General features: G+C 46.3%; 1 long non-coding RNA gene across 1 annotated transcript in view; it reads right to left on the reverse strand.

The window, feature by feature from the left end:
* Positions 1–560: 560 nt before the first annotated feature.
* The window catches only part of LOC138799931 (uncharacterized), a 50,045-nt gene continuing 26,463 nt past the window's right edge, over positions 561–24,142 (reverse strand). Inside the window, exons 2-3 of the long non-coding RNA XR_011364332.1 lie at positions 13,653–13,709; positions 561–699 (exon numbers count right to left, since the gene is read on the reverse strand). This is a non-coding gene — a long non-coding RNA (uncharacterized lncRNA). The remainder of the gene's footprint in view (positions 700–13,652; positions 13,710–24,142) is intronic.

The raw sequence follows: 24,142 nt of genomic DNA on the forward strand, positions 1-24,142 counted from the left end.
AGTCCCACCAGTCCCCATTACTGGACCTAGCTGCATGGAGATGCCCACTGGAGACGCTCCCTGAAGCTTCCCCATACCATGGCGGTGTACACAGCTCTTTGTCCATAGTAATGGGAATGCATATTTGTTCCTGCTTGTTGAGTCCTGGCCGGGTAGGAGCGCGGGTTGTCCGTCCTCATACAGCGTGCTGGTGTAGCTTGCGGCAGAACACATGACGGACGCTTAGCATTCAGCTCCAGCAGGTAAGCAGGCCTCACTCTCACCTCCCCCACAGCTATACAGAAAATGATGGCACCTTCTCCAGCATGATGGACTTGGCTTGTGGACTTGGGATCCAGAAATCCTCTTCGCCATTTTTCTTCTTTTTCTTTGGCGCGGGTTTCAGCGTTTCACCTTTTCTGGTCCGACAACAGCAAAAGTGACAACAGATGAAGGTGGTGATAAGTAAGAGGAGTAAGGGGAGGGCGAGCAGCACCCCCAGGCAGATGCTGTTGTATATCCCCTGCTCGTGCTTATCCTGGATCATCCGATAGATCCTCTGGAAGAAGGCGCTGATCGGCTCCATGGTGGGAGAGGAATCCCGAGGCCTGAGAGTCTCTGACCGGGCTGAGCAGATGATAGGCAGGCGATGCAAACATATGCAGTCATCCGGTCATTGGAAGAGATGTCACAGTTATTGCTCCATACGGAGACTTCACCCTGAGGGGTTAAAAGGAGAAGACGGATCAATGTTACATGAAGAAGAGCGATGAGCATGTTATGTATAGTGTGGCCGACATTGTGCAGCCGCATGTACCGCAGGTGGCATGTGCTGCGGGTGGCATGTGCTGCGGGTGGCGTGTGCCGCAGGTGATGTGTGCCGCGGGTGAGGTGTGCCTCGGCGGCGTGTGCCGGAGGTGTCGTGTGCCAGAGGTGGAGTGTGCCGCAGGTGGCGTGTGCCGGAGGTGGCGTGTGTCGGAGCTGGCGTGTGCCGGAGCTGGCGTGTGCCGCAGGTGACGTGTGCCGCAGGTGACGTGTGCCGGAGTTGGCGTGTGCCGCAGGTGGTGTGTGCCAGAGGTGGTGGGTGCCAAAGGTGGCGTGTGTCAGAGGTGGCGTGTGCCGCAGAAGGCGTGTACCGCAGGTGACGTGTGCCAGAGGTGGAGTGTGCCGCAGGTGACGTGTGCCGCAGGTGGCGTGTACCACAGGTGGCGTGTACTGTAGGTGGCGTGTGCCGGAGGTGGCGTGTACCACAGGTGGCGTGTACTGTAGGTGGCGCTTATTGCTTTTATAGACACTTTGGGGGGCACAGATCATCAGGTGCCTCTGGCATACACCACAGAAAAGGGTCAGATTCACCCTTCTTTGTGGCGTACATCTGGAAAGGGGGAGGCCACACCTCCTTCCCTCTTGCCACTCCCTCTGCCCGCCCATTAGGAGGCAGGGAGGAGGCGTGGCAGATTTATCATGATTTATGCCGCTCCTGAGCAGGTGTAGATTTGTTCGGCAGTGCCACAGGGCCGGCCAGCCGTACTAAGAAGTGTGCGCCTCTTAGTAATTCTAGATGAGGAAAAGAGGGCGGAGTTTTATTTAAAGGAGAAATCCGGCCTCCTGTTTTTTTTAAGCAGGGGCGCAGGGGAAAATAACAAAGGGTATTAACTCATCTCTCCCTGTGTCTCTTCCAGGTTCTGGGTTCTCCAGCGTTGCAGACATCACCACCCGGCTTATGGACTGGCTCCTCAGCCAGTCAGTGACTGGGGCGGGACAGTGCTTCAGTCACCGAATGGCTGAGCGGCCAGTCCATCAGCCGGGATGGGTATTTCCCCCTGAGTTGTGATTACACCGCCCGGCCAGGGTCCCAGGGCTGGTCAGGCGGCGATGCTTCATTGTTACTCTCTCCTCTGCCACCTGTTAACAGTTAGATGAGGGCGGACTTCTTCTTTAAGTCTTATAAATGTCCCCCCTTACGGTGCAGATCTCCACTCCAGAAAGACAGGTGCAACAGGCGCAGCCAACGCCAATAGGATTGCTAGAGCTTGTTTTCCCAGGAAGCAAACAATATTGATAGGGACTAGAGACGAGCACAATTCAAGCATCCTCCAGTCTGTCCGACATTTCATCATCGATGGCTGAAGACATTGGATGTCGCCCTAGGGCGTCCTGGTGGATATAGTCATAGGCCATAGGCTGTATCCATGTTTTCCAGGACTCCCTCGGGCCGCTTCTCCAACAGACGGTAATCACATGCCGCACGCTCGGGTTCAGACAGTTTATAGTAACCCTCTCTGGTGCCCCCTACTGACCATAGCATCTCCAACCTCTGTCTCTAAGGCTGAGCAACCTGCTATAGGTGGTGAGTGCAAGGAGGCTACTCTGCCTGTCTCTATCTCTGTGGAGCATTGCATGGCCTGTAATACCCCCCTCACCTTAGTAACTTCTCACTGCAAACTTCAATGATTGTGACCAGGACGGAGCAGTATATGGCGGTATCACCCTGTGTAATATGCGGAGCGCTTCCTGTTTATAAGTGTTCCCCATTCTTACTGAGGTCTGGGAGTATTACACATCCTGTTTGTGTCGGGGCTGGCAGGGAACCAGCGCTCTCATGTTTACTCACCAGCTGGAATCTGTCTATGAGGGGAAAGAGAAGTCAAGTGCTCCTAGAGATCTGACAGCGATCCGGGAGACTCGGTAACGTTACATTACTGAGCGGCTCTGAGAATCACAAGGTCTTACAAGATGCTCATTATTTTGCAGGGTTTTTTGTTTTTACTTTGTTGCAATGAAAAAAAAATGTTAAGAGCTGAAAGACATCAGATTGTAGGTGACTGCGGATGACAGAATGGTCGCCAATTAATCCACAAATTAACAGAATGGTCATCAATTAACTCCTCAACAACCTGAGCATTTTTTCTTCCTTTTTTTTTCATCAACTCGAATCATAAATGTATGATCTGTATGATCTGAATAGACATTTCACTGGGGAAAGCTGTCTTTGTCACTAGTGCTGCAGTGTCCCCTGATGTCTATATATCACATGTTACTATTAGAATAGACATAACACTGGGAGATGGGGGGGGTACCTGTCTGTGTCACTAGTGCTGCAGCCTCCCCTGATGTCTATATAATAGATGTTACCATTAGAATTGACATTACACTGGGGGAGCTGTCTGTGTCACTAGTGCTGCAGCCTCCCCTAATGTCTATATAATACATGTTACCATTAGAATAGACATTACACTGGGGGAGCTGTCTGTGTCACTAGTGTTGTAGCCTCCCCTGATACCTATATATTACATGTTATCATTAGAATAGACATTACTCTGGGGGAGCTGTCTGTGTCACTAGTGCTGCAGCCTCCCCTGATGTCTACTTAACACGTTACCATTAGAATAGACATTGCACTGGGGGAGCTATCTGTGCCACTAGTGCTGCAGCCTCCCCTGATTTTTATAGAAATTAGAGTAGGCTGCAGTGCTTGTGACATGGACAGCTCTCCCCAGTGTAATGTCTATTCTACTGGTGACATTTATTATGTAGATATTAGTGGAGGCTGCAGCACTAGTGACACAGACAGCTCCCCCAGTGTAATGTCTATTCTAATGGTAACATTTATTATATAGACATAAGGGGAGGCTGAAGCACTAGTGACACAGACAGCTTCCCCCAGTGTAATGTCTATTCTAATGGTAACATGTATAATATAGACATCAGAGGAGGCTGCAGCACTAGTGACACAGACAGCTTCCCCCAGTGTAATGACTATTCTAATGGTAACATGTAATATATACACATCAGGGGAGGCTGCAGCACTAGTGACACAGACAGCTCCCCCCAGTGTAATGTCTAGTCTAATGGTAACATGTAATATATACACATCAGGGGAGGCTGCAGCACTAGTGGCACAGACAGCTTCCCCCAGTGTAATGTCTAGTCTAATGGTAACATGTAATATATAGACATCAGGGGAGGCTGCAGCACTAGTGACACAGACAGCTTCCCCCAGTGTAATGTCTATATAATACATGTTACCATTAGAATAGACATTACACTGGGGGGAGCTGTCTGTGTCACTAGTGCTGCAGCCTCTCCTGATGTCTATATAATACATGTTACCATTAGAATAGACATCAGGAGAGGCTGCAGCACTAGTGATACAGACAGCTCCCCCCAGTGTAATGTCTATTCTAATGGTAACATGTATTATATAGACATCAGGAGAGGCTGCAGCACTAGTGACACAGACAGCTCCCCCCAGTGTAATGTCTATTCTAATGGTAACATGTATTATATAGACATCAGAGGAAGCTGCAGCACTAGTGGCACAGACAGCTTCCCCAAGTGAAATGTCTGTGGGTTTATTAAATCGTATAGTTATAAGGATTATGAGAACAGCCTGGGTCCCGGGTGCCATACTTCTCTATTTGGAATTCCTGTCTGGCACAATACAGAGAACAATATGTAATAGTAGCTGATACAAGGGGCTTATTCATGTATGATCTCCTAACACAGTAACTGCCCCTCTATTTCTCCCTCCTCTCTTTGCCTCATGTCGGAGCTCCTATCCCCTGCTGGAACGCTGCACAAAATAAGTTTAGTTTTGCAGAACATTCTAAGAAAAACACTAAAGATCTATGGGGCTTCACCGTCATGCGGCGGCCCGGCACCACGGCGCTGCCTTTCATGCCTCTCTGGGGCCGTTATAAAACATAGATGCGTCTCAGTGGTTCTAAACTTGTAACAACCGGTATAAATAAGATGGAGGGAAGTGATTCAGCTCTTATTGAGTCAATGCTTCACTGCTTACAGAGTGTAAATAACACCTTATACAGAGGCAGAAGAGGGGCGCAACGCTCTGCAGACCGCAAATAAAAATTCATTTTGCTTTCCCAGCCTGAGGCCTGTTAGCCTGTGCTTAAAAGGGTTGTTCACATAAAAAAAACTTTATTTCAAATCAACTGGTCCCAGCAAGTGCCAGAGATCTGTAATTCACTTCTATTAAAAAAGTATTCCAGTACTTATTAGCTGCTGTATGCCCTGCAGGTAGTGGTTTATTCTCTCCAGTCTGACACAGTGCTCTCTGCTGCCACCTCTGTTCATGTCAGGAACTGTCCAGAGCAGGAGACATTTTCTATGGGGATTTGCTGCTGCTCTGGACAGTTCCTGACATGGACAGAGGTGGCAGCAGAGAGCACTCTGTCAGACTGGAGAGAATTCACCACTTCCTGCAGGACATACAGCAGCTGATAAGTATGGGAAGACTGGAAATTTTTTAATAGAAGTAAATTACAAATCTCTAGCACTTGCTGGGACCAGTTGATTTCAAACAATTTTTTTTTAAACACAACTCCTTTAAATCCAGGTCTGACTGCTATGGGGCTCAGCATCACTGAGGGGCAGGACGCCTGGAAAGAACATTTAACTACTCAGCAATAGAGATTAGCAAAAAATACGAGAGTTAAAGGAAATCTCCACCTTCAGGGACATTTCCTTTGCAGGCAGCTAAGATCCTGGGCTTTCTGTAGTGGTAGCGTGGGCTGCGGTGCTAATGGGCTCTGCCGAGGCTACAGACAGGAAGGGCCATAGTTTAAAGGGATGCTAATAACAGGATTAAAGGGATTCATGTAAACAGCGCTACTCTTATCCTTAGTATTGCAGATCAGTTCCATTGAAGTGAATAGAGCTGCTCTGTGATGCCATACACAACCTGAAGACAGGGGTGGTGCTGTTTTTGGGAAGAAAGCTGCCATGTTTATCTAATCCTGGATAACTCCTTTAAACTACCAGTCTACTCAGCCACAGATGACAGCAGAGGCCAATCCCCATTTAAACCTATAGCGCTGCCGGCTAAAGCGATAACCTTTACAGAGCAGTGTTAGAGGACTCCCTTATGTTGGGGGAGCCTTAGGGCCCTATTCCACCGGACGATTATCGTTCAGATTATCGTTAAATCGTTCGAATCTAAACGATAATCGTTCGGTTGAAATGCAGTAACGATTAACGACCGAACGAGAAATCGTTGATCGCTTTATAAGACCTGGACCTATTTTTATCGTTGCTCGTTTGCAAAACGTTCGCAAATCGTTCGCATTGAATAAGACATCGTTCGGTCGTTCGCAATAGATACGAACGCAATAGCGAATAAATACGGAAGAAGAAACGATCGCAATTACGATCATAAGTAACGATTATCGTTCCATGGAAATGAGTGAACGTTTTCAGGTCTTTCGCAATAGCGGTCGTTTGAGATCGTTAATCGTTAACGATTATGCTAACGATAATCGTCCGGTGGAATAGGGCCCTTAGACTCTGCCTATTCTATCAGCAGACTGTACGGAGAAGGATTCACTGATCCCTGCTGAAGGTCGCTACATCGTATGCAAAACCCGCTGAGAACCCGCTCACCCTCCGCAGCAGAAAGGTCAGAGCTTTTCGATGTTTTCCTTCCACTCGTAATAAACTCAAAGTTTTGAAATGATTATGTTTGGGGAACGGAGCAATAAAAGGTCGTAAAGGAAACATTGGCGAATTTGATCAATTTTTCCAGAAAGCCGATACATAATCTGGACGTCAGGCGGCCGTGAAGAATTGCTTCTCCGTGTATTTTAATTGCCGCTCGATAGTAATGGTTATTTTATAGCATCAATGTAAAACCAGTCAGAGCAGAGGCCTGGTTATTAGAACCTACAGATCAGCGGATGAAGACGGCGGCAATAAGGAGGAGAAGTGTGCGGAGCCCTACCTGCATCTCCAAAGGTCTCCCAGAAACCCCCTCAGTATTTAAAGGAGACAAACACACTTTCCTTGGATGCTGTAAAAGCTGAATGCTGCCAGACAGATCCTCAGATGAACGGAAAGTCATCAACTCTATTCTCTACAGTTTTCTAGTACTTATCAGCTGTTGTATGTCCTGCAGGAAGTGGTGTATTCTCTCCAGTCTGACACGGTCTGCTCTCTGCTGCCACCTCTGTCCATGTCAGGAACTGTCCAGAGCAGGAGAGGTGGAGCCTCTAGCACACAGTGTAGGTTATAGGCAGTTCAGTGGCTGTGCCCTCCGCCATGGACCATCCCCATTTATTCGTGAAAACTTCTTTAGTAAATTCTCATAATCTCTTTATCCAGCCGTGGTTGTTCCAAATAAGCTCATAACATGGTTGTGTTCTACAGGGGCCCAGTATTGTGTACAGTGTCGGACTGGCCCACCAGAGGATCCCCCGGTGGGCCCCCAGCTTTAGAACCTGCACTGACACTGACTGACAAGTTGTTTCTCACTGGTTCTTCATTGGTGGGCCCCCAGGTACCCCAGTCCGACACTGATTGTGTACGATCATTGAATGTCTATTGCCTTGCTTTTTGTATAGGGGTTTTTGTAACTTTTAAAAAAAATTTTATTGATGCCCTGTGGATAAAACATCTGGTAAATGGGGGTCCGACACCTGGCACCTATCCGGTGTCTGTCAGTGCCATGGTGTCTGCATACATAGTGGAGCAGCAGACAGCTCCGTACATTGTATAGTGGCCGTACTGGGTAACTGCAGCTCTGCTTCCATTTGCTTCAATGGGAAAAGAGGAAATGGAGACGCTAGTTTTTCTTTCTGGCAGAATCTTACGCAGTGTAAGGACACCCATGAAAACATAGGTTATCCTTCTTCCTCTGACCTCCCAGTTATCCTCACAGGATCCTTCTTCCTCTGACCTCCCAGTTATCCTCACAGGATCCTTCTTCCTCTGACCTCCCAGTCTTCCTCACCGGATCCTTCTTCCTCTGACCTCCCAGTTATCCTCACAGGATCCTTCTTCCTCTGACCTCCCAGTTATCCTCACCGGATCCTTCTTCCTCTGACCTCCCAGTTATCCTCACAGGATCCTTCTTCCTCTGACCTCCCAGTTATCCTCACAGGATCCTTCTTCCTCTGACCTCCCAGTTATCCTCACAGGATCCTTCTTCCTCTGACCTCCCAGTTATCCTCACAGGATCCTTCTTCCTCTGACCTCCCAGTCTTCCTCACAGGATCCTTCTTCCTCTGACCTCCCAGTTATCCTCACAGGATCCTTCTTCCTCTGACCTCCCAGTCTTCCTCACAGGATCCTTCTTCCTCTGACCTCCCAGTTATCCTCACAGGATCCTTCTTCCTCTGACCTCCCAGTCTTCCTCACAGGATCCTTCTTCCTCTGACTTCCCAGTTATCCTCACAAGATCCTTCTTCCTCTGACCTCCCAGTCTTCCTCACAGGATCCTTCTTCCTCTGACCTCCCAGTCATCCTCACAGGATCCTTCTTCCTCTGACCTCCCAGTCTTCCTCACAGGATCCTTCTTCCTCTGACCTCCCAGTTATCCTCACAGGATCCTTCTTCCTCTGACCTCCCAGTCTTCCTCACAGGATCCTTCTTCCTCTGACCTCCCAGTTATCCTCACAGGATCCTTCTTCCTCTGACCTCCCAGTTATCCTCACAGGATCCTTCTTCCTCTGACCTTCCAGTTATCCTCACAGGATCCTTCTTCCTCTGACCTCCCAGTTATCCTCACAGGTTCCTTCTTCCTCTTACCTCACAATTATCCTCACAGGATCCTTCTTCCTCTGACCTCAGGAACAGTCGGCTCTAGGTTTCGCTTGTGAGGAGCCGTGTAATAGAAACGTGTCCTTGCTGCCTTGGGATTGGAGGCTCCTTGATCTGGATCTGGCTGCATCACCCGGCTCATTCATCACATGATTTCTCACAGTCCTTATAGCCGGTGTTCCTTCTCTATAATATAACCCACGGCTGGACCGCCACCAAGGCCGTGAATGTTATAACTCGGACACATTGTGGTCATAGCCATAGACTATGCTCAGGACTACTCTCCTGAATGTGTATGGGGGTTTATGGAGGGAAGGAGACAGGTGGCCGCTCAATGCGATTATTAAAACTTCATCATTCAGGAAAGTTGCGCTGTATTTACTTTTAATGAGTTCCTCTGTTTATTGCCCGGGGCGCCGTGCGAATCCTGATGACGGCTGCTTTATTAATAACTATGATCAAGACTTATTACTATTCTAAAGTGACAAAAACTGCACACCATGTGCTTGGATGACAGCGGCAACTGAAGGCGAGGACTAGGAGTCATTACAGGATAGGCAGCAATAGAAGGAACATTACTGAGGACCCCGTACATACAGCGACATACAGCGATCACAGGGGGGTATATAAAGGTACTGTACATACAGTGACATATCACACAGGGTATATATATAAAGGTCCTGTACATACAGCGACATATCACACGGGGGGGGGGGGTATATAAAGGTCCTGTACATACAGCGACATATCACACAGGGGGTATATAAAGGTCCTGTACATACAACGACATATCACACGGGGGGGGGTATATAAAGGTCCTGTACATACAGCGACATATCACACAGGGGGTATATAAAGGTCCTGTACATACAACGACATATCACACGGGGGGGGGTATATAAAGGTCCTGTACATACAGCGACATATCACACAGGGGGTATATAAAGGTCCTGTACATACAATGACATATCACACGGGGGGGGGGGTATATAAAGGTCCTGTACATACAGTGACATATCACACAGGGGTATATAAAGGTCCTGTACATACAACGACATATCACACGGGGGGGGGGGTATATAAAGGTCCTGTACATACAGCGACATATCACACAGGGGGTATATAACGGTCCTGTGCATACAGCGACGTATCACATGGGGGGTATATAAAGGTCCTGTACATACAGCGACATGTCACACAGGGGTATATGGATAAAAGACCCTGTACACACAGCAACCTATCACACAGGAAGTATATGGAGAAAGGACCCCGTACATACAGCAACCTATCACATGGGGTATATAAAGGCCCCCATACATACAAAGGATGGCACAAAGGGTATATTGATTAAGGACCCAGTACAGCATTGATATGTCACTCAGGGGATATATGCCATCTCCCATCCCCCCGAACATACAGTGACCTATCACACAGGGGGTATATAAAGGACCCCGTACATACAGTGACATATCCCACTGGGGGTATATGGAAAAAAAAACCCGTACAGCAGTGACATGTCACTCAGGGGGTATATAAAGGTCCGCATACATACAGTGATATATCACACTGGGGTATATGGATAAAGGACCCTGTATATACAGTGACCTATCACACTGGGGTATATGGATAAAGGTCCCCATATATACAGTGACCTATCACACTGGGGTATATGGATAAAGGTCCCCGTACTTACAAAGGATGTCACACAGGGGGTATATGCTGTCTCCCGTCCTCGCCGTACAGTGCATAGGAACATTAAGCATGGCTCTGGCTGCGGCCTATCCCAACCAGAATAAAAGGCTTGGTTAGGGCTTTTCCATAATTTGTCGGTGGATGATCGGGAGAGCCCCATACATCTTATCCTTACCTACCCACTTGTGGCCAGTATGGCTGACAAATGTATAAGGTGTATAGGGACCTTAAAGGGGAACTACCAGCAGGTGAGATGAAACTAACCTGCTGATATGTCCCTATTGCACAGGAGACGCCAAGGAGGAAGCTATGTCTCTTATAGTATGTCTCTTATAGTGTGTCTCTTATAGGGTGTCTCTTATAGGATGTCTCTTATAGTGTGTCTCTTATAGTGTGTCTCTTATAGTGTGTCTCTTATAGTATGTCTCTTATAGCATGTCTCCTATAGTATGTCTCTTATAATGTGTCTCTTATAGTATATGTCTCTTATAGTATGTCTCTTATAGAATGTCTCCTATAGTATGTCTCTTATAGAATGTCTCTTATAGAATGTCTCCTATAGTATGTCTCTTATAGCGTGTCTCTTATAGTATGTCTCCTATAGTATGTCTCTTATAGTGTGTCTCTTATAGCATGTCTCTTATAGCGTGTCTCTTATAGCGTGTCTCTTATAGTATGTCTCTTATAGTATGTCTCTTATAGTATGTCTCTTATAGTGTGTCTCTTATAGTGTGTCTTTTAGAGTGTGTCTCTTATAGTATGTCTGTTATACTGTGTCTCTTATACTGTGTCTCTTATAGTGTGTCTCTTATACTGTGTCTCTTATACTGTGTCTCTTATAGTATGTGTCTCTTATATAGAGGAACATGGCTACTTTCCTCCAGAAACAGCACCACAGCTGCCCCATAGGTCGTATCTAGTACTCCACTATAATGAATGGGATGCAATACCCACACCCGACCAGGGGAGGCGCTATGTGTGGAATAATTGTTTTTGTAATCCAAATCAGTCTAGTCCTGCAGTGAATGTCTCAGATCCCCCAATGGGAATGATGTACATCACACACTGGATTCCTCATTCACCTACAATGACAGTGAGTGGAAAGGGTTAAAGAATATGGGTTTAGCACGGCGGATTTCCCGGCCGATGACAACAGTTCTGTACTAACCGGAGGGAGAAGCCCCAGCAAACAGGATTAAAAAACCAAATATGTGAGAATTAGCAGCTGAGAGAGAACATTGTGTAACCTGCTGCCGCGGCCGTCATCTGGGGAATAGCAACGGCCTGAATCACCGCCGAGCCCTGGCCAGGAATGTGCCTCCTATCTGTGTGTTACCAGGACACCGCAACCAGACTGTGTGCTCTCTATACCTGTGCAACCAGACTGTGTGCTCTCTATACCTGTGCATCCACTATGGGGGAGATTTATCAAAGGGTGTAAAATTTAGACTGGTGCAAACTGCCCACAGCGACCAATCACAGCTCAGCTCCCACAGCAACCAATCACAGCTCAGCTTTTCTTTCAGCACTGCCTAAAGCTGAGCTGTGATTGGTTGCTGTGGATAGTTTGCACCCGTCTAAATTTTACACCCTTTGATAAATCTCCCCCTATGTGTTCTCTCTATACCTGTGCATCCACTATGTGGTCTATATACCTGTGCATCCACTATGTGGTCTATATACCTGTGCATCCACAATGTGGTCTCTATATACCTGTGCATCCACTATGTGGTCTATATACCTGTGCATCCACAATGTGGTCTCTATATACCTGTGCATCCACTATGTGGTCTCTATATACCTGTGTATACACTATGTGGTCTATATACCTGTGCATCCACTATGTGGTCTATATACCTGTGCATCCACAATGTGGTCTCTATATACCTGTGCATCCACTATGTGGTCTATATACCTGTGCATCCACAATGTGGTCTCTATATACCTGTGCATCCACTATGTGGTCTCTATATACCTGTGCATCCACTATGTGTTCTCTCTATACCTGTGCATTTACTATGTGGTCTCTATATACCTGTGCATCCACTATGTGGTCTCTATATACCTGTGCATCCACTATGTGGTCTATATACCTGTGCATCCACTATGTGGTCTCTATATACCTGTGCATCCACTATGTGTTCTCTCTATACCTGTGCATCCACTATGTGGTCTATATACCTGTGCATCCACTATGTGGTCTCTATATACCTGTGCATCCACAATGTGGTCTCTATATACCTGTGCATCCACTATGTGGTCTATATACCTGTGTGTCCACTATGTGTTCTCTATATACCTGTGCATCCACTATGTGGTCTATATACCTGTGCATCCACTATGTGGTCTATATACCTGTGCATCCACTATGTGGTCTATATACCTGTGCATCCACTATGTGGTCTATATACCTGTGAATCCACTATGTGGTCTATATACCTGTGCATCCGCTATGTGGTCTATATACCTGTGCATACACTATGTGCTCTCTATATACCTGTGCATCCACTATGTGGTCTCTCTATACCTGTGCATCCACTGTGTGCTCTCTATATACCTGTGCATCCACTATGTGGTCTCTCTATACCTGTGCATCCACTATATGGTCTATATACCTGTGTATACACTATATGGTCTATATACCTGTGCATCCACTATGTGGTCTATATACCTGTGCATCCACTATGTGGTCTATATACCTGTGCATCCACTATGTGGTCTCTCTATACCTGTGCATCCACTATGTGGTCTCTATATACCTGTGCATCCACTATATGGTCTATATACCTGTGCATCCACTATGTGCTCTCTATATACCTGTGCATCCACTATATGGTCTATATACCTGTGCATCCACTATGTGCTCTCTATATACCTGTGCATCCACTATGTGGTCTCTCTATACCTGTGCATCCACTATATGGTCTATATACCTGTGCATCCACTTTGGGGTCTATATACCTGTGCATCCACTATATGGTATATATACCTGTGCATCCACTATGTGGTCTATATATACCTGTGCATCCACAATGTGATCTATATACCTGTGCATCTAATATGTGGTCTATATATCTATCTATCCCGTGCAGAGCATGCAGCAGTTGATGTGGCTGCAGAAGTTGGATGCCGCCCTATGGAGTCCTGGAAAACACGGACACAGCGATAGACTCTAATCCTGAGCAGCTGCTAGAAGGAGGAGGAGAGAACCGCGTGGCTAAGTCTTCTCTCCCTACTCTCAGTCCCATTGACTTCCATGGGGATTCTACCACAGTCACATGACCCAGAGATGAGAGAGAACACACTCAGTGCGCACTTCTCCCGACTCATCTCTACAAGACGTCAAAGGATTTTCAAGGTGACAAAGTTATTCAATAGTTATACAGAGGTCACATATGCCATGCTGGGCCTTGTAGTTCTCTTACCTATAGGTAACAAATTCATCATCACATTCAGCGAGACATAAGAGCCGTGCGACCGTCCTGCCGGAGAAGAACAACGATTACACACTGGGCAATCACAGGAGTCACCCCGACCCCCCGCTGTGACAGAACTACAACTCCCATCATGCCTGGACAGCTGAAGCTTTGGCTGTCCGGACATGACGGGGAAAGCTGGAGGGCGGTGAGTGACGCCCCCCTGGTAGATGCTGTATGTCGTGCTATATACCGTATATACTACATCAGTGTATTTGTTATATACTGTATATACTACATCGGGGGTGTGTACGTGTTATATACTGTATATACTACATCGGTATATGTGTACGTGTTATATACTGTGTATACTACATTGGTGGTGTGTGTATATGTTATATACTGTATATACTACATCGGTATATGTGTATGTGTTATATACTGTATATACTACATGTGTTATGTGTATATGTTATATACTATATATACTACATCGGTATATGTGTTATATACTGTATATACTACATGTGTTATGTGTATATGTTATATACTGTATATACTACATCGGTGTATGTGTTATATACTGTATATACTACATGTGTTATGTGTATGTGTTATATACTGTATATTCTACATGTGTTATGTGTATGTGTTATATACTGTATATACTACATGTGTTATGTGTATGTGTTATATACTGTATATACTACATGTGTGTTATGTGTATGTGTTATATACTGTATATACTACATGCGTGTTATGTGTATGTGTTATATACTGTATATACTACATGCGTGTTATGTGTATGTGTTATATACTGTATATACTACATGTGTTATGTGTATGTGTTATATACTGTATATACTACATGTGTGTTATGTGTATATGTTATATACTGTATATAATACATGTGTGTTATGTGTTGGTTGTTATTTCTCTGACTTTTCCTATGTAGATGAAGCAGGAGAAAACATTGAGGAGACGTCTCCATAAATCCGCAGCAATCTATACAATAAAGCGACGGCTGGTGGCATTTCCATAAATCTCCATTTATTATGGTGTGATGACAAAGTCTCCGCTTCCATAGAGCCAGGTGCTTCCCAGATGTTCTATCACCTTGTCCCCCACTTCATGAATAGTTATATACACTGTATATATAGAGAGGAGAGCGGGGGAGGGGCTGCATCTGGGTCCTGAAGAGATGGGGGGGGGGGGGGGGGCTAATGCACTACAGGAGCCTAGAGCAGACGTATAGAGAATGCTTATAAACTCCATAGCATTTGTGGCTTTCCAGCTATTACTCAACTACAACTCCCAGCATGACCTCCCAGCCGTCAGAGTCACTGGGGTCCATGTGGTGTCAGTATAAGGACACAAGGGTTCTCTATCTGACCAACCCAAAGTTATTAAAGGGACAGTACATCACAAAATGACTTATGGGATAAATAATGGTTTTATGTTAAACAGATTTCATAATCATTTTTGGGGACATTTTCTCTCTATATTATATAATAATCCTGATATCCTGCAGTTCTCATTCTCACCACTGGGGCTAAAACTAAGCTGAGACTTCCTGCTGTGTCTGTGGTGATAAGAGGAGGCTGCAGTAAAGTGATCTGTACAGCATTGCAGCGTCATGTGACACCAGTAGATAGAGGAGACAATAGCAGCTCCCTGTGCAATGACCTCTTCACAGGTCAGAGCGCTCAGTAATGTCTCACATTCATCTTAAGGGACAGAGTCTGTCTATTGTTGTCTATGTCCACGAGCCTTGCGGTAAAGCATGTCACTTAATGCGGTTAACAGAAGCCCAGGCAATATGGCCGCCCCCATAACAGGAACTGTCCAGAGCAGCAGAGGTTTTCTATGGGGATTTGCTGCTGCTCTGGACATTTCCTGACATGGACAGAGGTGGCAGCAGAGAGCACTGTGTCAGACTGGAGAAAATACACCACTTCCTGCAGGACATACAGCAGCTGATAAGTACTGGGAGACTGGAGATTTTTAAATGGAAGTAAATTACAAATCTGTATAACTTTCTGACTTCACTTAATTTGCAAAAAAAAAAAAAGTTTTCATTGTGTCTTATATTTTCAGCACATTGTCCAAAATCCGGGCGTCTACCTGAGAATAATTCTTCTTTATTGCAGACATCCATATTGTTTACCTCCTGAATCCCTCGAAGTGACAGCGTTATGACAAGTGAATGCGAGAAGTCGGCACGAAACATCGAGAAAACGTCATAAATGTCAAAACTTGCTGTAAAAGTGACAAATCCGTAAAGTGAAGAGTCAGGATGGGAGAGGGGTAAGATGCGTCCCGAGCTGTCACATCCCGTCCGTCCAGTGACAGGCGGGAGAATCGCCACTGTCCATACAGATTATTACTAGTCCTGTCTGTAGGGGGCGACGCTATTACAGCTCAATGCAAGAGGCGGCCACTCATTGTGGTTCATACAAGGACTATACTGCAAGGGCAGCTGTATGGCACTATAGCCAAGGGGAGCCGCCATACCAACCAAGCCTCAATACCTGGGGGGGGGTCACAGTACAGGGGTAATACACACAGTGATGTCACAGTACAGGGGGGGGATAATACACAGTGATGTCACAGTACAGGGGGGATAATACACAGTGATGTCACAGTACAGGGATAACACACACAGTGATGTCACAGTACAGGGGGGGATAATACACACAGTGATGTCACAGTACAGGATAATACACAGTGATGTCACAGTACAGGGATAATACACACAGTGATGTCACAGTACAGGGATAATATACACAGTGATGTCACAGTACAGGGATAATACACACAGTGATGTCACAGTACAGGGGGGGATAATACACAGTGATGTCACAGTACAGGGGGGATAATACACACAGTGATATCACAGTACAGGGATAATACACTGATGTCACAGTACAGGGGGGATAATACACACAGTGATGTCACAGTACAGGGATAATACACACAGTGATGTCACAGTACAGGGGGGGATAATACACACAGTGATGTCACAGTACAGGGATAATACACACAGTGATGTCACAGTACAGGGGGGATAATACACACAGTGATGTCACAGTACAGGGATAATACACACAGTGATGTCACAGTACAGGGATAATACACACAGTGATGTCACAGTACAGGGATAATACACAGTGATGTCACAGTACAGGGGGATAATACACAAAGTGATGTCACAGTACAGGGGGGATAATACACAGTGATGTCACAGTACAGAGATAATACACACAGTGATGTCACAGTACAGGGATAATACACTGATGTCACAGTACAGGGGGGATAATACACACAGTGATGTCACAGTACAGGGATAATACACACAGTGATGTCACAGTACAGGGGGATAATGCACAGTGATGTCACAGTACAGGGATAATACACACAGTGATGTCACAGTACAGGGATAATACACACAGTGATGTCACAGTACAGGGATAATACACACAGTGATGTCACAGTACAGGGGGATAATACACACAGTGATGTCACAGTACAAGGATAATACACAGTGATGTCACAGTACAGGGATAATACACACAGTGATGTCACAGTACAGGGGGGATAATATACACAGTGATGTCACAGTACAGGGGGGGATAATACACACAGTGATGTCACAGTACAGTGGGGATAATACACACAGTGATGTCACAGTACAGTGGGGATAATACACACAGTGATGTCACAGTACAGGGGGGATAATACACAGGGATGTCACAGTACAGGGGTAATACACACAGTGATGTCACAGTACAGGGGGGATAATACACAGTGATGTCACAGTACAGGGGGGATAATACACACAGTGATGTCACAGTACAGGGATAATACACACAGTGATGTCACAGTACAGGGGGGATAATACACACAGTGATGTCACAGTACAGTGGGGATAATATACACAGTGATGTCACAGTACAGGGGGGATAATACACAGTGATGTCACAGTACAGGGATAATTTGTGGGCTCGCACACCTCCTATCGCTCATCTTACCTGTGGAGACTTTGGCGCGGTTGAGCCCTTTAGCAGCTGCCCCTATAGTTACACCTATAGATCCTGTACCCGGCTGTAGACATTACTGAGCTGAAGTGGAGAGGCGCGGCCAGGGACGGTTTTAGGCTAAATGTGGCCCTGGGCAAAGTTGAAGGTGGGGCCCCAAATTCTGAAATGTTGTAGCAATAATTTAACCCCTTAAGGACAGAGCCTGAAATGGCCTTAAGGACCGGAGCAAATTTTATGAATTTGACCAGTGTCACTTTATTCATTAATAACTTCGGGATGCTTTTACCTATCCGGCTGATTCTGAGATTGTTTTCTCGTGACATATTGTACTTCACATTTCTTGTAAATTGGAGTCGATACTTATAACGAATCTTTATGAAAAAACCCAAAATAGCGTGAAAAATTGTGAAAAAATGCATTTTTCCAACTTTAAAACTTTTCTGCTTATACAGAAAATGGTTATACCACATAAATTATATATTAAATAGCATTAGCAACATGTCTACTTTATGTTGGCGGCATTTATTAAACTATATTTCATTTTTTTTAGACAATAGGAAGCTTAAAACATTAGCAGCAAATTTCCAAATTTTCAGTAAAATTTCAAAATCAGATATTTTTAGGGAACTGTTCAGGTTTAAAGTGTATTTGAGGGGACTGTGTGTTAGAAAGCCTCACGAAGCACCCCATTTCAGAAACTGCACCCCCTAAACTCTGCAAAAGCACATCCAGAAAGTTTTTTAACCCTTTAGGGGAGTCACAGAAATAAAAGCTAAGTGTGTAAGAAATTTGAAAATTTTAATTTTCTGTGCAGAGATTTTATTGTAATCCAATATTTTTCATAATTATAAACCTATTACCAGAGAAATGCACCCCAATATTGATTGCCCCATTTCTGCAGTTTATAGAAATACCCCATATGTGGCCCTATTGCGCTATTTGACGCAACCACAAGCCTCAGATATAAGGGAGCGCCTAGTGAATTTCAATGGCTCCGTTATTTTTGGTCATTTTTGACTGTACCACTTCAGGTTGGCAGAGGCTCTGGGGTGCCAAAACCTAAAAAACACCCCTAAAGGGACACCATTTAGAAAACTACACCCCTCAAGGAATGTAACAAGGGGTGCGGTGAGCATCTGGACCCCACAGGTGCTTCACAGATTTTCCAAACAATATGGCTTGAAAAAAGACTAAAGTATTTTTTACACTAAAATGTTGTTCTAGCCTTCAATTTTTCATTTTCACAAAGGGATAAAAGGAAAAAAAAAGACACAAAATGTGTAGCGCAGTTTCTCCCGAGTACGGAAATACCCCACATGTGGACATAAAGTGCCAAGCGGGCGCAGGACGAGCCTCCAAAGGGAAGGAGCGCCAATTGGCTTTTGGAAGCTGGATTTCACTGGAATGGATTTCAAGGGCCATGTCGCATTTACAGAGCCCTCGTGCTGCCAAGACACTGGAAACCCCCCACAAGTGACCCCATTCTGGAAACTACACCCCTCAAGGAATCTAACAAGGGGTGCAGTGAGCATATGGACCCCACTGGTGACGGGCACAAATGTGGAAAAATGTGACGTGAAAGTGAAAATTTTCATTTTTTCACTTTCATGGCACAAATGTGCCCGTCATCCAGGGGTCCATATCCTCACTGCACCCCTTGTTAGATTCCTTGAGGGGTGTAGTTTCCAGAATGGGGTCACTTGTGGGGGGTTTACAGTGTTTTGGCAGCACAAGGGCTCTGTAAATGCGACATGGCGTTCATCATCCATTCTAGCCAAATCCAACCTCTAAAATCCAAATGGCGCTCCTTCCCTTCGGAGGCTTGCCCTGCACCCACATGGCGCTTTATGTCCACATGTGGGGTATTTACGGACTCGGGGGAAATTGCTCTACACATTTTGTGTGTTTTTTTTCTCTTTTAACCCCTTGTGAAAATGATAAATTCAAGGCTAGACCAACATTATAGTGTAAAAAATTTTATATTTCATTTTCACGCCACATTGTTCCACATTTGTGCCCGTCACCAGTGGGGTCCATATGCTGACTACACCCCTTGTTACATTCCTTGAGGGGTGTAGTTTCCATAATAGGGTCACTTGTGGGGGGTTTAACTGTCTTGGCAACACAGGGGCCTTTTGAATGCAACATGGCCCCTCGAAATCCATTCCATCCAAATCCAGCCTTCAAAAACCAAATGGCGCACCTTCCCTTTGGAGGCTTACCCTGCACCCGCATGGCGCTTTATGTCCACATGTGGGGTATTTCCGTACTCAGGGGAAATTGCTCTACACATTGTGTTTTTTTTTTATCTTTTAACCCCTTGTGAAAATGAAAAAATCAAGACAAGATCAATGATTTAGAGTAAAAATTTTAAAAAAATTACACTAAATGTTGGTCTAGCCTTGATTTTTTTCCATTTCCACAAGGGGTTAAAAAAGAAAATGAACACAAAACGTGTAGGGTAGTTTCCCCTGAGTACGAAAATACCCCACATGTGGACATAATTTGCCATATGGGCACAGGGCAAGTCACCAAAAGGACAGAGCGCCATTTAGAGGCTGGAATGGGGGATGGAGGCCATGTCGCAATTACAAAGCTCCTGTGCTGCCAGAACAGTAGAAACCCCCGACAAGTGACCCCATTCTGGAAACTACACCCCATAAGGAATCTAACAAGGGGTGCAGTGAGCATATGGACCCCACTAGTGATGGGCACATGTGTAGGACATGTGCCGTGAAAATAAAAAATGCCATTTTTTTCATTTTCACGTCCCAAATGTGGCCGTCACCAGGGGGCCATATACCCGCTGCCCCACTTGTTAGATTCCTTATGGGGTGTAGTTTCCAGAATGGGGTCACTTGTGGGGGGTTTCTACTGTCCTGGCCGCACAGAGGCTTTGTAATTGCATCATGGCATCCTCTAATGGGAATGGCGGCCATACCTACTTAGCTGGGGAAAAGGGACAATTCTAATTTATTTGGGGGTATTAGGCCAATTATTAGTTTATAAGGTTGGAAAATGACAGGTGTCCATCAAACTCAACCTGTGTTGATCCAGAGGAAGGCAAAAACCCCTCGTGAGGCAGACGACAGTAGCCTCATCACAGGGGAAAAATTCCTTCCCGACTCCATAATGGCGATCAGAATAATCCCTGGATCAACGTGACCCCTGAAATAGGAATAAGGGACAGAATTTAGATAATGTAGAACCCCAATGACGTGTAGTGCGCCTTGGAGCGATCCAGTATGCAGAGGCCGGGGGGATCAGGACAGGTGTCACACTGGTAAATGGTGTCCTTCCTGATCCCCCTGTTACGCCACACTCTGCACTTCTTCTGGGGTCTCCTGTTCTCCAGTGTGGGGGACGTCACCTGGAAAATGTTGTCCTGGTGCGATACGGGGTCCTTCATATCCAGAAGCGCTGGGTCCGCTCCATGGCTGCTAAATATTAGGGCTCTATTACTGCTTCTGATATGTTCGGATCGTGCCGCAAGCTACAGTAGCTCGGGCAGCGAGGGACCGGAAGAGGGGGTGCTGGTATAAAAGTTATCCCCGTACGGGTGGTGGTGACCTTTATCCAGCAGTGGGAAGATCAGTTCCCGGACGATCTCCCCACTAACTCCGAGGATGGGGGGGGGGGGCATCTGGCGGCTGGATTCGAGTGTCCCTTCCTTCATACACTCTAAGGGTACGTGCACACTGCGGAATCGCGAAGGATAACCCTTTGTGCATTCCGCAGCTGGCACCCGCCGGCGGACTGATGCAGGCGCACGTCTCCGTCCGTGTCGTAGACTCCATTCTATGCACGGGCGGATTCCGCTCTGCGTCCAACGTGTTGATGGAATGACGGATAATGGAATCCGCCCATGCATAGGATAGAGTCTATGACACAGGCGGAGACGCGCCCCTGCATCAGTCCGCCGGCGGGTGCCAGCTGCGGAATGCACGAAGGGTTATCCTTCGCCATTCCGCAGTGTGCACGTACCCTAAATCTGTAAGTGTACCCTGAGGTACTCTCACAGAGTTTGTAGAATTTCACGCCATACCGTCATCTCTTATTGGGACGGTACTGGCGGAAAAGACGTGTCTGGGGGGCAGCGTACGCTACGCTACTCCCAGACACGTCACTGGATGATGAGGAGGATGAGGATGAATGGAGGAAAGAAGGATCCCCCCAATTCATCCTCACTGGCTGTTTCGGTGTCGGAGGCAATAATAATGTATGCGTCCGACACCGAAAACACCCTGGGGGCCATCTTTATATGGGGATTGGTATATGGGGTATGTAGTGGTGTAGTGTAAAACTTTATTCAATGTAGTGTGGTGTAATGTAGTGTTTTTTTACGTGTTTTTTACAGTAAGTATACAAAAAAAACCTACGCCAAAAATGGTGTTGCTGATGAATGCCGCACTTATGTTCGGCACTTATAAGCAGACCGTGGCAGTAGGATATAAAAAAAAAACACCCTACGCCAAAAAGGAGGAGTTGCTGATTAGCAGCGCACTTTCGTGCGATGCTGATCAACACTCAGCGGCGATAGGGTGCGGAAAATAGAAAAAAAAAAATTGGGAAAAAAATTTTTTTTTTTACTACATTCTGAACATCCCTGTAGTGGCTGATACGTGTATTACACTTATCAGCCGCTAGGGGGCAGCAGAGCGCAAGATCCGAAAATAGACGACGCTGGAGCCGGAAAAATACGAAAATAGACGACGCTGGAGCCGGAAAGAGACGATCGGGACTCACGGAAGAAGCCGAAGTCCCAACAAGAGGAAGTGGACGCCGGGAACCCGGAAGACGCCGATCAGGACCCCGGGACAGGTGAGTAATGTACAAATACCTGCTCCGGACCCCTCAGCTACCTAGCTGAGGGGTCCGGAGCAGGTATTTATTACTTGTGGGGACTTTGATCGCCGTGAACGGCCGGCCGGCTGGCCGGCCGTTCACGGCGATCGGGCCGGTGGTACCGTGACCACCATTACTTTTTACAGTAATGGCGGTCGGTGCCGTCCTCGGACAGCACCGACCGCCATTTTTTTCCGGGTCATCGGGCCACCGATGGCCCGGAAAGGTTCCGATCGCCGCTATGGGCTTATCAGCCAATAGCGGCGATCGTCGGCATGGGGGGGGTTAACAACCCTCCATGCCGACAGGGAGAGATGGCCTGCTATGTATTATAGCAGGCTATCTCCCCCGATCGGGACCCGGCCGGCCGCGGCGCCCGTTTAAAGGGATGACGTACCGGCACGTCATGGGTCCTTAAGTGACAGTGATCCATGACGTGCCGGTACGTCATGGGTCCTTAAGAGGTTAAAGTGTAACTGTCATGTTTTTTTTTATTGCAGAAATCAGTAGTATAAGCGATTTTAAGAAACTCTGTAATAGGTTTCATCAGCCAAAAAAGCCTCCTTCTGTACTCAAGAAGCAATCTCCCAGCCTCCCCCCCTGACTTCTTATCTGTGCATTATCAGGCAAACACGTCTTCATTACAGAGAAGCCAGTGAAGACGGGTTCTGCTCTTTCCATTGTAAGCCTATGGAGGGGGGAGGGGCTGAGGGAGATGAGGGAGCAGGAAGAGGTAACATGAAGGTCAGCTGTTTGTAGACTCTCTGGGCACCTAAACCGCAGGATTCTGGGGTCAGAAAGGTCAGTGTTTATCTATGAACTCTCCATAGCCACATAATGGAGACAGAAATCCTGCTTCATTTGATGTGAGGGGGGAGGCTGGGAGATTGCTTTTTCACTACAGAAGGAAACTCTTTTAGTACATAAAACCTATTACAGAGTTTCTTAAAATCGCTTGAACTGTTGATATTTAATGTTTTCAGACAAATGACCCTGAAATGACAGATACGCTTTAAGGTCCCCATACACTTTAGTCAGGGGTACCCGCTGCTCGTGGCGGGTTCGGGTATTACATGGTCTGATACTCTGGAGAAGTTAGCACTAATCTAGCAGATCTTGCATACAGAACCCATAGGACGGCTCAATTATTGTGCAGCAAGGGCTGCATGGACATCATTAGCGATGTCCATGCAGCCCTTGCTGTATATAGTAAATAATAAAGCTATTACTTACCTGATCACATTCCCCGGTGTCCTCAGGCCTTGTCTGTGCGATACCCTGGTCACCGCAGCTGCAGCTCTCACTTCTGGTCCCATCTCTGAAGTGACTGAGAAATCACTAGCCAAGACAGGACAGCACTGCGGCCAGTGACTGGCTGAGTGGCCTGTTGCTTCAGACACGGGACCAGTAGTGAGAGCTGCAGCTGCGGTGACCAGGGTATCGCACAGACAAGGCCTGAGGACACCGGGGAATGTGATCAGGTAAGTAATAGCTTTATTATTTGAACCCCCCATTTATTGCCATCGGCCGTGTTACCTAATACATGTAGCTGGCAGCTGAGGATCGGCTCTTTAGCTGATTGTTGTCTTTATTACATGGGTGATATCGGCCTGA

The sequence above is a fragment of the Dendropsophus ebraccatus genome, chromosome 8 (assembly GCF_027789765.1).
Source record: "Dendropsophus ebraccatus isolate aDenEbr1 chromosome 8, aDenEbr1.pat, whole genome shotgun sequence".
NCBI lineage: Eukaryota > Metazoa > Chordata > Amphibia > Anura > Hylidae > Dendropsophus > Dendropsophus ebraccatus.